Genomic DNA, 15092 nt, shown 5'->3' with positions numbered 1-15092 from the left:
TAGAGTTTGTTGAAGGTAGTAACATGTAAGAAGACTGGAAAGATAGGAAGGAGCAAGGTTATATAGGCTGTTCAAAGAGCTAAATAGAAATTTTAAAATTTGATTCTGGAGGAAATAGTCTATTGAGACACTGTGATTTATTGAGGGGGATGGTAACAGCCTTATGTTTTAGGAAGATTAGGAGCTAATGGAGGGTGAACTGGAGAGGGGAGAAACTTGAATCTGGAAGATCAAACAAAAGACTACTGCAGTAGTCCAGGTTGAAGATGATGAGTGCCTGTGTTCTAGTGACCTCTATTTTAATGGAGAGAAGAGGATGAAAAATTGAAAGTGGAAGTAACAATACTAGGCAACAGATTGGATATGTGGAATGAGTACAAGTGAGGAAAGATGAGGGGGTCCCAGTAGGTGGTAGTTCCTTTGATAATAATAAGAAAGTTAGTGAAGGAAGAATTTGGGATTGAGAAGGGTCAGGGGAGATAATAAATTCTGTTTGGACATGTTGAGTTTGAAATTTCCAATAGTGATGTTGGAAGAGATTAAGGTTGAATAAAATGATAGGTGAATCATCTTTAGAGAGATAATTGAATCCTTTTCGAGTTGATTCAATCAGCCAGGAAGATTGTTTAGAAAGAGAAAAGAGTCAGGAACAAATCTGTGGAGGATACCTAGGGGGCTTGACCTGGATGAAATCTAACATAGGAGACTAAAAAATAGAGGTTATACAAGGTAGGAAAGCAACCAGGAGAGAATAAAAAGAAAACCTCAAGAAAAGAGATCATCAAGGAGCTACAGTAAAAGGCTGCAGAGAGGTCAAGATATATGAAGATTGGGAAATGACCATTGGACTTTCAATTAAGAAATCATTGGCACCACTACTGGGTCTATATCCTGAAGAGATGATGAAAAAGGGTAAAAACATCACTTGTACAAAAATATTCATAGCAGCTCTGTGGTAGCAAAGAATTGGAAATCAAGTAAATGTCCTTCAGTTGGGGAATGGCTTAGCAAACTGTGGTATATGTATGTCATGGAACACTCTTGTTCTATTAGAAACCAGGAAGGATGGGAATTCAGGGAAGCCTGGAGGGATTTGCATGAACTGATGCTGAGTGAGATGAGCAGAACCAGAAAAACACTGTACACCCTAAAAGCAACATGGGGGTGGATGATCAACCTTGATGGACTTGCTCATTCCATCAGTGCAACAATCAGGGACAATTTGGGGCTGTCTGCAATGGAGAATAACATCTGTATCCAGATAAAGAGCCATGGATTTTGAACAAAGTTCAAGGACTATTCCCTTTAATTTAGAAAAAAAACCATATCTTATGTCTGACCTTGGTATCTCTTATACTTTTTGTTTCTTCCCTACGGATATGATTTCTCTCTCATAACACTCAATTTGGATCAATGTACAACATGGAAACAAAGCAAAGACTGACATTGCTTTCCATGGGGGGTGGGGGGTGGGGGGAGGGAAGTAAGATTGGGGGAAAAACTGTAAAACTCAAACAAAATCTTTAATAAAAGAAAAAGACAAAAAAAGAAAAAGAGCATTGACATTATAATTCTAACTTTTTTTTTTTTACCATATCCTTCATAAATTCTCCCCCAGATAGTCTCAGGTGACCTGAAGTAATCAGTGACTTCTTTCCTCTATCAATTCCTCACTGAGGCATCTAGGTGACACAGTACTAGAGTCAAGAAGACCTGCTTACTGCTTACTGACATTGTGTAAGTCACCCAAATTCTGTCTGCCTCAGTTTCCTATAATATAAGAATAATAATCACACCTACCTCCCTGGATGGTTATGAGGATCAAATGAGATAATATTTATAAAGTACTTATCACAGTGCCTAGAATACTGTAAGGGCTATATAATTAGCTCTTATTATTAATCCATTCAGAAAATGGGGAAGAGTTTATAGCCTTTTGGTGGATCATAGCTCTAATTCCTTCAGATAATCAAATGACTAGAGAAGAGGTAATTCTCTTTTGGTTATTAACCTCAGTATGTTTTCTAAGGTCTTATCTTTTGTTCTTGATCTTTTAAACACTTTCCTTAAAGAAAAAAGACCTAACAAAGAGGAGAGGACTTTAGACTATAGAAATGCTTATTAATATTTTCAGGTGAATTCAAAAGGAGATTTTTAATATGTTACCACAGTTGCAAAGCAAATTGGTAAGTTTATTCAGGCTTGGGGTAGTTATTTCTGATCATGACAATCAAGGAAGGCTTTATAAAGGAAGTGTCATTTTAAAAAAAGGAGGAATCAGATGAAGGAAGAGATAGTGGCAGATATACTAGACATTGGGGAAAAAGCAGCAAAGACACCAAAGTTGTATACATGAAGTAGCCCAATTTGGATGATGCGTAAAGGACAGGGAATCAACATTAAATAAAGTAGGAAAGGAATATAAGATTATGATGGGTCTTGAAGACCAAAAAAGAAATTTGAATATTACTCATAATTGGAAACCATTAATAGAAAAGGCTATAACCATTTCTATGTTTAAGGAAGATTATTCCCACAATCCCATAAAGGATGATTTGGAGTAAGGAGAATAGAGGAGAGAGCCCTATTCCCTATCACAAAAGTCCAGATAGGGGATAATGAAGATCTTTATAAGCAAGGTGGAATTAAGACTATAGGGGAGGAAATGGTTGCAAGAAATCTGTGAAGATAAAATTCACAGACCTTGGGAAATGATTAGATAAGTTTTGAACATGAGAATTGAATGAAAGGTTATACTCCTAATAAACAGTCAAGTCAGAAGGAGTAGGTTAAAGGGAAAATAATGAGCAAAATGAGCAGAAACAAGAGAACAGAATATAGAATGGCAACAATATTGGGTTTTTTTGCAAGGCAAGTGGGGTTAAGTGGCTTGCCCATATAGCTAGGTAATTATTAACTGTCTGAGGCTGGATTTGAACTCAAATAATCCTGACTCCAGGGCCAGTGCTCTATCCACTGTGCCACCTAGCCGCCCCTAGCAATATTGTTTTAAGAATGATTTTGAGTGAAAAAATAATTCTGACTATTGCAAATTCCCAAATTCACTGTAAAGGACATGAAGGAAGACACTTTATCCAGAGGAAAAAACTGATAAATAGAAGTAGGTATAAAATAATTTTACATACATATATCTATTTGTGTCTGATAGTAGCCATCTCAGGGTGAGGGGAAGGAAGAAAAAAATGGAAAAAATACATGATAACTTTATTGCATATTTAAAAGGAATACCAAGTTGTACATTATTGATTTGCAATTTCATGTAGCAAGAAATAGGAAATGAACATATTGGACATATTAAGTTTGAGGTACTAGTGAGACATTCAATTAGAACTGTCTTACAGGTAGGTAACTGGAGATGTGACTCTAGGGCTTAGAAGAGAATTCAGGCAGATTTGGAAATCATATACATGGAAGTAGTAGTTGATGCCACGGCAGTGGATGAGATTACAAAGGAAGAGAGTAATGGGAGAATAGCAGCAGACAAGGACAGAACCTTGGGAACTAGGGGACTGATAAAATGCATAAGGTGATGCAAAAGAAATAGGAAGAGAGTCAGAAGAATGGACATCTTTGAAGTCAAGGGATGAAAAAGGGAATAATCAAGAAAACTGAAGTTACAAATAGGTAGAAGAGAGTGAGGATTTTGAAATGCCTTTTTTATTTAGGGCCTAGATCATTTGTAATCTTAGAAAAAATAGTTTCAGGAGAGTGATAGAGGCAGAGTCCTGATTCTTAGATGTTGAGTCAACTTAGATGTGGAGGTCTTGGCTGTAGACATTTTTCAAGAGGTGGGCCATTTAGAGAAGGTGAGATGGTAGTTAGACTAGTCAAGGTGAAGTTCCTAGGCAGGCCTTTTATTTTTCTACTAAAGAGACTTGATTGCTTTCATAAGCAGATAAGAAAGAGTCAGTCAAAAAGGAAATTCAGGACACTTAAAAGTGTTTTGTCCTTTATTTTCAAAGACCACAACATCAGGGAGGTGATGCCATAACAAGCACATGAACTGGATTTGAATGAGGGGGGCAGTGCTAAGTCATCAGTCCCACTTTCTTCTCCCAAGCCAGCTGGATCCAGTGGCCAGATATGAATCAAGATGTGAGGCAATTGGGGTCAAGTGACTGTAAAGACCAGGAGCCTGGGACTGGATTTGAATTCCCAAACCTCTTTTTTTTTGTAGAGCATTGTTTATTTTATTTTCCCAAACCTCTTGACTCCAAAGCCAGTGCACTATCTACTGCACAACCTAGCCACCCAAGATACTTAAGTGAGACAGAGTAACTTAGATCAGAGAATAAATTCAAATACCATTAAGCCCCTCTGGGTATTTCATACTCTACTATATTTGTGTACACAAAGACAAAACAAACAATTCCTGTCTTCATGGGATTTACCTTGTAGTGGGGAAAAGTATTCCTATAAGTAGCTATAAACAAAGTAAATACAAGATAATTTCAGGTTGAAGTTTGAAATTTGTCTTCAGAAAAGGTTCTGTCTAGGAAGTGGCTTATGAACTAAGCTCTGAAGGAGGTGAGGGATTCTAAGAAGTGGAAATGAGAAGGGAGCACATCCCAAAATTCTAATGTAAAGTTCTAGTGATTTGAAATGAGCAAAGGGCCAAAAACAAGATGGTTTGGTAAGACCACAGAATGTGTGGAGAGCAATAATGTGTAATAAATTTGGAAAGGTAGACTGGAGTCAGACTGTGAAGGACTTTTTTTTTTTAATCATTGGCATTTCTATTTATTACTAAATAATTCCAGCAGCAAGAGATAGAAATTGAAATTCCATTTAAAATAACTGTAGACAAAACAAGATTCTTGGATTTCTACAAGTCCAGGAACAATAGGAATATGTTTGCAAAATGCTTTTTCAAAAAATTATTTTATTTTGAATTTTACAATTTTTTCCCTTAATCTTGCTTCCCGCCCCCCACCCCCCACAGGTGATTTGCCGATCTTTACATTGTTTCATTGGCATGTATTGATCTAAGTTGGATGTGATGAGAGAGAAATAATATCCTTAGAGAAGACATATAAAGTATAAGAGATAGCAAAATTACATAATAAGATAAGTTTTTTTAAAATTAAAGGTAATAGTCTTTGGTCTTTGTTCAAACTCTACAATTCTTTGTCAGGATACAGATGGTGTTCTCCATTGCAGATACCCCAAAATTGTGCCTGATTGTTGCCTTGATGGAATGAATGAGTCCATTAAGGTTGATCATCACCCCTATCTTGCTGTTAGGGTGTACAATGTTCTTCTGGTTCTGTTCATCTTGCTCAGCATCAGTTTATGCAAATCCTTTCAAGCTTCCCTGAATTACCATCCCTCCTGGTTTCTAATAGAACAATAGTGTTCCCATATATATATATATATATATATATATATATATATATATATATATATATATATATACATATATCACAGTTTTTAAGCCATTCCTCAATTGAAGGACATTCACTTAATTATCAATTCTTACCCACTACAAACAGGGCAGCTATGAATATTTTTGTACAAGTGATATTTTTATCCTTTGTCGTAATCTCTTCAGGGTATAGACCCAGTAGTGATATTGCTGGATCAAAGGGTATGCACATTTTTGTTGCCCTTTGGGCATAGTTCCTGACTGCTCTCCAGAAAGGTTGGATGAGTTCACAGCTCCATCAACAATGTATTAGTGTCCCAGATTTCCCACATCCCTTCCAACATTTGATCATTGACCTTTCTGGTCATATTGGCCAGTTTGATAGGTGTGAGGTGGTACCTTAGAGATGCTTTAATTTGCATTTCTCTAATGATTAGTGATTTAGAGCAATTTTTCATAAGACTATGGATCGCTTTGATTTCCTCATCTGTAAATTGCCTTTGCATATCCTTTGACCATTTTTTTTTGTCAATTGGAGAATGGCTTGTCTTTATAAAAATTTGACTCAGTTCTGTGAAGGACTTTCAATGATGGACCTAGGAATTTTTGTATTTGACTTTTGAAGCAATAAGAGGGTATTACTGCCTTTGAGGAGAGTAATATGGTCAGATAGATCTGTTTTAGAAATATCTCCTTGACAGCTGTGAAGAAATTAGATTCAGGGGGATACAGTCTTAGAAATCAAAGATTGTAGAGTTGGAAGAAACTTCGGAGCTAATTTAGCCCAACTTCTTTATTTTCTCCTTAGATAAGGGAAATTAAGGGCCAGAGAAGTTAAGTAATTTACCAAGTTTATATAGCTAGTTTGTAATTGGGGAATAGACAGTTGTTTATCTAAGAAGTAGCACTAGCCACTCCTCTTTGACCCATTCCTTCCTATGGTCAGAACTAGCAGCTCCTCGCTTCAGGTATCCCTGTGTGTTGAAGTTTTCCTTCATCACACCGCTTCTGGGATGGGGGTGGACCTAGGAGGATGGAGTTCTTAAAATAGCTGTCATAGGGGTAGGAGATGGAGGAGAGGAAGAGTTAAACTTGTTTGAGGCCCCTACTAAAGAGATTATCATTTGTTTCATTTGCCAAACTTCTTCCCCCCAGAAAACAGGGGCCAACTCATTCTCTGCCCAGGTCAGACTTTATTAATCTTTTCTCTGTTTTGGGGGAAACTATATAAAATCTTTCTTATTCCATTCGAGCTCTCATTTGAGGAAGAATCACAGTACATAAAAAAATTTCCTTCATTCTATGTATCCTTGGGTATCCATAATCCCACTCTGCTACTTTTAATCCCCTCATGGATACATATACTGTGAATGACTTCTTGGAAAACTTTGAGAATGTTCAGCAAATAAAAAAAAGACAGACTCAGAGAAATGAGCAATGGGATATAGATTCAAGGTGAGGAGGCCAGATAGAGATGAGAGTTAGAAGTTTCATCAGTTCTTTTTTTTGCATCAGAGATAATAGTCATTCTTCATTGGTTCTGGGTAAAGTTCAAATTCCTTCCCCTAATATCCCCCCAGGCATAGCACTACATTTATACCTGTTTGATTTCAGTTCTCTCTCCCACCAAGACTGGGAGAGAGCTATCTCATTATCTCATCGATAACATTGTCGAAGATCCAGGAATAAGGAGACATAGGAAACTTTGAACATCATCTCCATCTCCAGTGTCATGGCATGTTTTTTGCACATAGTAAGCCCTCAATAAATGCTTATTGATTGATTAGAATTAGCCGAGTCAACATTGACTTTTAGCAACCCTAGAGGAAGACAAAAGCATTTATTAATCTCTTACCATGTACCAGACACTGTGCTATCAAAGGAAACACACATACAATTAGAAAATAAAACAGTTGTTAACCTCAAGTGGTTAACCTAATAGAAAAAAAATAACTCATATAAGGAAGTTGAAAAGGATGGAGTATACCCAAGGGGAGGTATAGTAGAGAAAGACCAGAGAGTTAGGAGGGCATCCTGGAGAGGAATGAAGACATGACTGACCTAGGCATCTTCTTTTTTTTTCTCTTAAAGATTTTATTTATTTTGAGTTTTACAATTTTCCCCCTAATCTTACTTCCCTCCCCATCCCCCAGCGAAGGGAATTTGTCAGTCTTTACATTGTTTCCATGTTTCTATGGTATACATTGATCCAAATTGAATGTGATGAGAGAAAAATCATATCCTTTTTTAAAAAAAGATTTTATTTATTTTGAGTTTTACAATTATTCCCCTGATCTTACTTCCCTCTCCCCACCCCATACAGAAGGCAATTTGTCAATCTTTACATTGTTTACATGGTATACATTGATCCAAATTGAATGTGATGAGAGAGAAATCATATCCTTAAGGAAGAAACATAAAGTATAAGAGATAGCAAGATCAGACAATAAGATATCATTTTTTTTTCTAAATTGAAGTTAATAGTCCTCCACAGTTCTTTCTCTGGATACAGACGATATTCTCCATTGTAGACAGCCCCAAATTGTCCCTGATTCTTGCACTGATGGAATGAGCAAGTCTATCAAGCTTGATCATCGGCCCCATGTTGCTGTTAGGGTGTACAGTGTTTTTCTGGTTCTGCTCATCTCATCTTGTTCAGCATCAGTTCATGCAAATCCCTCCAGGCTTCCCTGAATTCCCATCCCTCCTGGTTTCTAATAGAACAATAGTGTTCCATGACATACATATTCCACAGTTTGCTAAGCCATTTCCCAATTGGAGGACATTTACTTGATTTACAATTCTTTGCCACTACAAACAAGGCTATGAATATTTTTGTACAAGTGATGTTTTTACCCTTTTTCATAATCTCTTCAGGGTATAGACCTATTAGTGGTATTGCTGGATCAAAGGGTATGCTAGGCATCTTCTTAAAATGGAGATTCCAGGAGGACCAAATCTATCAAAAGAAGAGACTGAAGGGGCAGAGCTAGGTAATGAGGTGCTGTATGATTAGAGTGATAGATGGATAGACAGAGTTATAGAACATGGGACCTTTACTCATGAAACCATGAGTTCGGATTCATCCTCAGATAATTATTAACTTGTGACCTTGGGGTGAGTCACTTAACCTCCTTGCCTCAGTTTCCTTAGCTGTAAAATGGTGGTTTTAATTGCATCTATCTTGAAGGGTGTTTGTTAGTATCAAATGAGACCATATTTGTAAAATGTCTGGCATTTTAGTAAACTCTCTATAAAATGCTAATTCCTTCCAATGTGAGAAGTCTAAGGTTAAAGTGAACTTCTAGGGATGGTAGACAAAGACTAGAGAATCAGTACTGAAAAGTGGAAAGGATGATGGTGGACAGGTACAAGGTTAGGACAACAAGGTCTTCTAGTATACTGGTGCTTTGGAATGTGCCTTTGAACAAACACAGGATTTGGGAAATATGCTCTTAATTGGTTTGAGAAAGGAGACACTTGAACAGAGCTTTTTTCTTTTTTTTTTCTTTTTTTTTAAGGGGGAGAGGTCATTTTTTAGCACATGATTAAGGTTGTTAATCCTTTATGAACAAGGACTCATGCTTTCAGGGTCTGACACAATTCATTAAAGTAAAGACTGGGGTTTGAGCCAAGATATTTTTAAGAAGAGTCTTTGCCTCTGGGACTCATCCTTCAGAATCCAAGTTTTCTGGCCTTTGGGGCTTTGAGCCAAATTCACTTGGTTAGTCAGGCGTTTGTTTGATGGATGTGGGAATAGTGTATATGAAAAAGTTGGTTGGATATTCTGGAGGATAATTGAGTTAATTGTTTTTAGCTTGGCAAACACACACAGGAGCTTTATGTTGATGTCTACAAAGACAATAAAAACAATAAGAACTTCATCAACATGCGATTTAAAAGCTTTAAATAAATAAATTTCCTTGCACTAAGCTTTCATAATGATTTTTAGTCCTTTATTTCATTTTTTAATACTCTCAAAACTCACAATTTTAATTTATAGTTGGGGAGAAATCGCTTTATTCCCATCAGCCAAAAACTATTCATCAAACATGCATCTATGAAGCCTACTGTGTACTAGTTAAGGTATAAAGACAGTCTCTAACTTCACAGAAAATAGGAAAATGGTGAAGACAAAATGTGCACAAATACAGAATATGCAAAATATACACAATGCAGATATACAGTAACCTTTGTTGAGGAGGCACTATCAGGTGGTTGAGCTGAGCTTTTTGGAAGTCAATGAGACAAAGAATTGGAGATCAAGAGTAAAAACATTCCAGACCTGGAACACAATCAGTACAAGGATACAAAGATGCTGAAGGGAGCCAGGTGTGGTGGTGCACATCTGTAGTCCTTGCTGCTGTGAAGGCTGAGGACAGTGTATCTCATGACCTCTGGAGATCTGAGCTTCAGAAAACTTAAAGTCCATCAAGTGTCTGCATGAAGTCCAGCAACAATATGGTGAGGTCCTGACCCCCACCCCCACCCCAGGCTGCCCAAAGGAAGGATGAACCAGCACAGGTCAGAAAAACTGAGATGGTTAAGCTTGTCTAGGTCTAAAATGGTGGTGGATCAGCTTTGGGATTGGACCTCTAAATCTGGGTGAGATAGAAAGACTCAGTATACCAATAAACAAACCAACAAATAAAAAAGTAAGTAAACAATCAAATACATAGATAAATAAGACCCATATGGCTATACAGTAGAGTGCAAATCTTCTAGTTTCAATAATTCAATAGATATTTATTACAAAAAAATTTATGACTTCATTAGGGTAGGGAACTATAGAAGAAGGATTTGCTCTACCAACGCAAATCAGTACCTGTTCTGCAATTTATGGTCTTGGAGAGTTGCCTGGGGCACTGAACTGTTAAAAGTCTCTCCTGCAAGATCACACAGCAGGTCTTACAACTCCAAGACCATCTGCAACCACTAGACTACACTGTCTATTAGAAATAGAATGTTTTGAAATAGAGAAATAGAAGTTTATTTTACATGCATTTGCAAAAAAGCCTCTAAGGCAAATTTGGGGCTGACAAGAACAAGAAAATGTATAAGGCAAATATTGTATTTTCTCAAACATTAAAATTATCTAAGAAATAAAGAGTCTATTCTTGGCTTAGCTGAGAATGTCTTGTACTTCATTAGTAAAGAAGAGAGGACGCTGCCATTTATCAGATTTCATTTACACCAAGATATACAAACAGAGACAACACAAAGGAAAGTTATCAAGCTAGAGTTTTTTATGCCCTCTCTATTTTCCCTATTGTTAAATTGATTTCTACTTAGATTATTGAAATAGCCTTTTAACAGATCTTTCCACAATCTCAGTCTCAGTGTCTGTCTGTCTTTGTCTCTATGTTATTGTCCTTTGCTTCGGGACTGCCTTTCTTTTCTCCCCTAAAATACTAGATTAACACCTATAAATTAGAGGAGTAAACAAGTCGGAGATTTTCTCTCTCTCTCTCTCTCTCTCTCTCTCTTATTATTACAGTTCATGCTTTGTATTCAATCAACAAACACTTTTAGATCAGTGCTAATTGATAATATAAGGCAAATTGGTGCATAAGAATGCAAATATTTATAAAATACCATTTCTGCTTTCAATGGGTTTATAGCTTAATGGGGGGGGAACAAACAAACACAGATGAAAGCTCAAATAGTATAAAAGTTATCAAGCAACAATAGACCATCATACAAGAATTATAGATGTTTGTCATCTGATATACATTCAGTAAATAATTTGATTGATTCTTTCTTGTACAGTAGTAACATCTGGGGCAGCTAGAATTCTAGGTCTGGAGTCAGGAAGACTCCTCTTCTTCTTTTTTCTTTTCTTTTTCTTTTTATTGAATTTTACAATTTCCCCCCCTAATCTTGCTTCCCTCTACCCACTCCCCATAGAAGACAGTCTGATAGTTTTTACATTGTTTCCATGCTATACATCGATCAAAATTAAATGTGTTGAGAGCAAAATCATATCCAATAGGAAAAAACAAAATATAAGAGATAGCAAAACTACATAAGATAACTTTTTAAAAAAAAATTAAAGGTAATAGTCTTTGGTTTTTGTTTAAACTCCACAAGTTCTTTCTCTGGATACAGATGATATTCTCCATCATAGTTACCCTAAAATTGTCCCTGATTGTTGGATGAACTGAGCAAGTCCATTAAGGTTGATCATCAACCCCATGTTGCTGTTACGGTGTACAATGTTCTGCTCATCTCGCTCAGCATCAGTTCATGCATATCCTTCCAGACTTCCCTGAATTCCCATCCCTTCTGGTTTCTAATAGAACAATAGTGCTCCATAATGTACACATACCACAATTTGTTCAGCCATTCCCCAGTTGATGGACATTCACTCAATTTCCAATTCTTTGTCACCACAAACAGAGCTGCTATGAATATTTTTGTACAAGTGATGTTTTTACCCTTTTTCATAATTTCTTCAGGGTATAGACCCAGTAGTGGTATTTCTGGATCAAAGAGTTTGCATATTTTTATTGCCCTTTGGGAGTAATTTCAAATTGTTCTCCAGAAAGGTTGAATGAGTTCACAGCTCCATCAACAATGTATTAGTGTCCCAGATTTCCCACCTCCCTTCCAACATTGATCATTGTCCTTTCTGATTATATTGGTCAAAGACTCCTCTTCTTGAGCTGAATTTTGACTCAGACACTTAATATCTGTGTGAACCTGGACAAGTCACTTAACCCTGTTTGACTGAGTTTATTCAACTGTAAAATGAACTAGAGAAGGAAATGACAAACCACTCTAGAAAACATTAATGGGGCCTAGGATCATTGGACATGACAAAAAATGACTTAATGACAGGTAACAGCTAGCATTTATATAAGTACTTCAAAGTTTTTCAAGTGCTGAACTTAGGCTATCTCATTAGTTATTGCATCTAGAGATGGTGATCTAAACTCAGTGATTTTAAGTGGGTTTGCCAGGACCTTTTGATTACTAGGTGGCTAAGAGCTATGCTTAAAATAAGAAATTAGTCTCGTTCATCAGATTATTTTTTTTTTAAATGTAAGAATGAGTAGTTCATGGGATCATAGACTTAACTGAATTGAAGTTTACTCATCTGCAAAAAAAGGGTATGATGATAGCTCACAGGGTTGTTGTGAGGTTCAAGTGAGATGTAAAATGCTTTGTAAACTTTAAAGTACCACATAAAATGTCAGTTATTATTATGAGAGCTGGAAGAACTCTAAAGTTTCATTTAGTCCAACTCTTTGATTTTACAGATGAAACTGTTGAGATTGAGGGTCGTTATGTCACTTTGCCTCAAGTTATGTAGCTATCAGAAGTAGGAATCAAATCTAAGATCACTTGCTTCCAAATTCAGACCTCTTTTTTTCAGAATTATTAATTTCAATTCCACTCTATATAGTTATTGAATTACTGTGTGAATGAAATATATATTTGATAACTCACTGGTTGAAGAGGGGGAGTTGGAATATTTCTTGCTTTTCTTTGCCACTTTTAGGCTCTCCTGCTTCCAATACTCACTTTTGAGATTCACTTAAATCCAAATATCTTTAAAAATAGGTTTTTACTGATGTCATTTGCCTTTTTACCATCACCACATTTCTCCCCAGTATCTCTTCCTCCCTCCCAGAGAGTCATTCTATAATGCCAAATGATATTTTTAAGAGACAAAAAAGTCAGCATAGCTGATGAAAGTATCAAAAAAGTTTGGAAATATATGTATCATACTCATGGGTGTGAAAGGTAAACTGGGAAGGTCTTCTCATAGTTCTTTTTCGAGGTCATCTTTGTTCTTTGTAATTTGCAACAAATATTTTAGACTCTCCCCCTATAGATCTCTCCATTTACATCGTCACACAAATTCCGTCCATAATCTGCTTTTGCTTTGGTGGAACTAGATAAATATACACTAGGAAGCTCATAGCACCTATTCCCCACATCCTTTTGCCCAATGGGGTTTGGTTTCCCCACCCCCATCCCTGTCTGCTTCTCTTTTCATTGCCTAATTGTATATATCGTTTTTTTAGTTCTGCTTCCTTTCTTCTTCATTAGTTCAAGTAGATCTTTCCATGTTCCTCTGTATTCATTATGTTTGTCATTTCTTATAACACAGTAATATTCCATTACATTTATATTTGCCATTCAATCAAAATTCCCGTAACTATTATTTCCTTTCCTCAATGAGTTCAGTGTCTTACCAGCAGTCTCCTCTTTAACTCTTGCCCTCTAGTATGGAATTTCAACATATATATTCATTCTTACTAATTTCTCAATCCCTATTCTGGCACTTAACCTTAGCTACACATACATTAATATATTGTCACTATACTATTATTAATCTCAATGCCTAGCACATTATTATGCTAGATATTTGACTAGTAATTAATATTTGGCCTTCATTTTATGAAGAATGACCATGACATCAGGGAGGTGATGCCATGACAAACGTGTGAATTGAATTTGAGTGAGGGGTTACTGTGCTAAGTTACCAGCCTCACTTTTTCCTCCAAAATCACCTGGGTCCAGTGGACTGGATATGAATCAGGACGACATTAGCTAGTAAGAGTCAAGAGTCTGAGGTCGGATTTGAACTCCCTTCTTTCTGACTACAAGATCTGCACTCTAACCATTGCACCATCTGGCTTTGCTGACTAATAGCCAGAACTCTGCAAGGGAGAGCAATATGCAAAGTCGATCTTCAACTTTGGCCGACTTAGATAAGAGCTACTGATAGAACCATAGGCAATTTTCCAAGACTTTCAGTTTCAGAGATTTTAAGTTTTTCAGTTTTTCATTCACAAAAAGAAGGTCCATTTAACAAGAAAATCACACTACTAGGAGATCAACTCCAACAGTATGGTAAAAAGGCTAACATTATGTAGGCTTTTTTTCTTTTTTCTTCTTAATGGCTGCAAAATTCTCACCTATCCTATCATTGGTTCTCTTGTATTTAGTGACAATGGCTCCTGGGTTCTCCCTCACCAATTTTATCACGGCAGCATATATGACAATAGTGGCTCATTTTAATGTTTTATTCAGATTTGCATGAATTTCTACCTTATTTTTTTCAAGTTTGGGGATTTATGTTAAGCTGAATAACAGTTTGGAGCTGTTAGGAAATTGTAAAAAAATTTTTTAAATGTAAGAAATTATAGAAATTTAAATTATTATTAAAGGAGTACTTATCAAATTAATAAATATTAAGTCTATAATAATACATAATAATAATGACATCCTCAAATATTATGAAATTGTATGTAGTATTTGCAAATAAATAATGTCGACAGCTATGTTACAAGATTTTTAGCACCACCTTTTTCAATATAGAAATGTTATACTAAATTAGAAATTAGACCGAGGAGCAAAGAAATGAGGTTAAAAGGTAATACATTGACTAACTCAGAAACTTCTCTATCGTGGCCGAAATAGCTCAGTTGGGAGAGCGTTAGACTGAAGATCTAAAGGTCCCTGGTTCGATCCCGGGTTTCGGCACAAGGTTTTGAATTCTCTCCCCCCAACCCCCCCAAAAATGAAAGCTGGTTTTAAAACACCTGCTAAATAACGTGAAGACTTTCCCTGTTAACGATCCACTACGAAATTCCGACCCTAATCTGCTTTTGCTTTGGTGGAACTAGATAAATATACACTGGGAAGCTCTTTGCACCTTTTCACTACATCCCTTTGCCCAGTGGGGTTTGGT

The 15092-nt window shown here is 36.4% G+C and overlaps 1 non-coding gene across 1 annotated transcript; it reads left to right on the top strand.

The window, feature by feature from the left end:
• Positions 1-14811: 14811 nt before the first annotated feature.
• On the top strand, positions 14812-14884 carry TRNAF-GAA (transfer RNA phenylalanine (anticodon GAA)). Its single transcript has one exon. It is a non-coding gene; the product is annotated as a tRNA-Phe (tRNA).
• The last annotated feature ends 208 nt before the right edge of the window (positions 14885-15092 follow it).

This window comes from Macrotis lagotis, chromosome 6, assembly GCF_037893015.1.
Source record: "Macrotis lagotis isolate mMagLag1 chromosome 6, bilby.v1.9.chrom.fasta, whole genome shotgun sequence".
Lineage (NCBI taxonomy): Eukaryota > Metazoa > Chordata > Mammalia > Peramelemorphia > Peramelidae > Macrotis > Macrotis lagotis.
The sequence above is the reverse complement of the archived record's forward strand: the minus strand, read 5'-3'. Positions and strand labels throughout refer to the sequence as shown.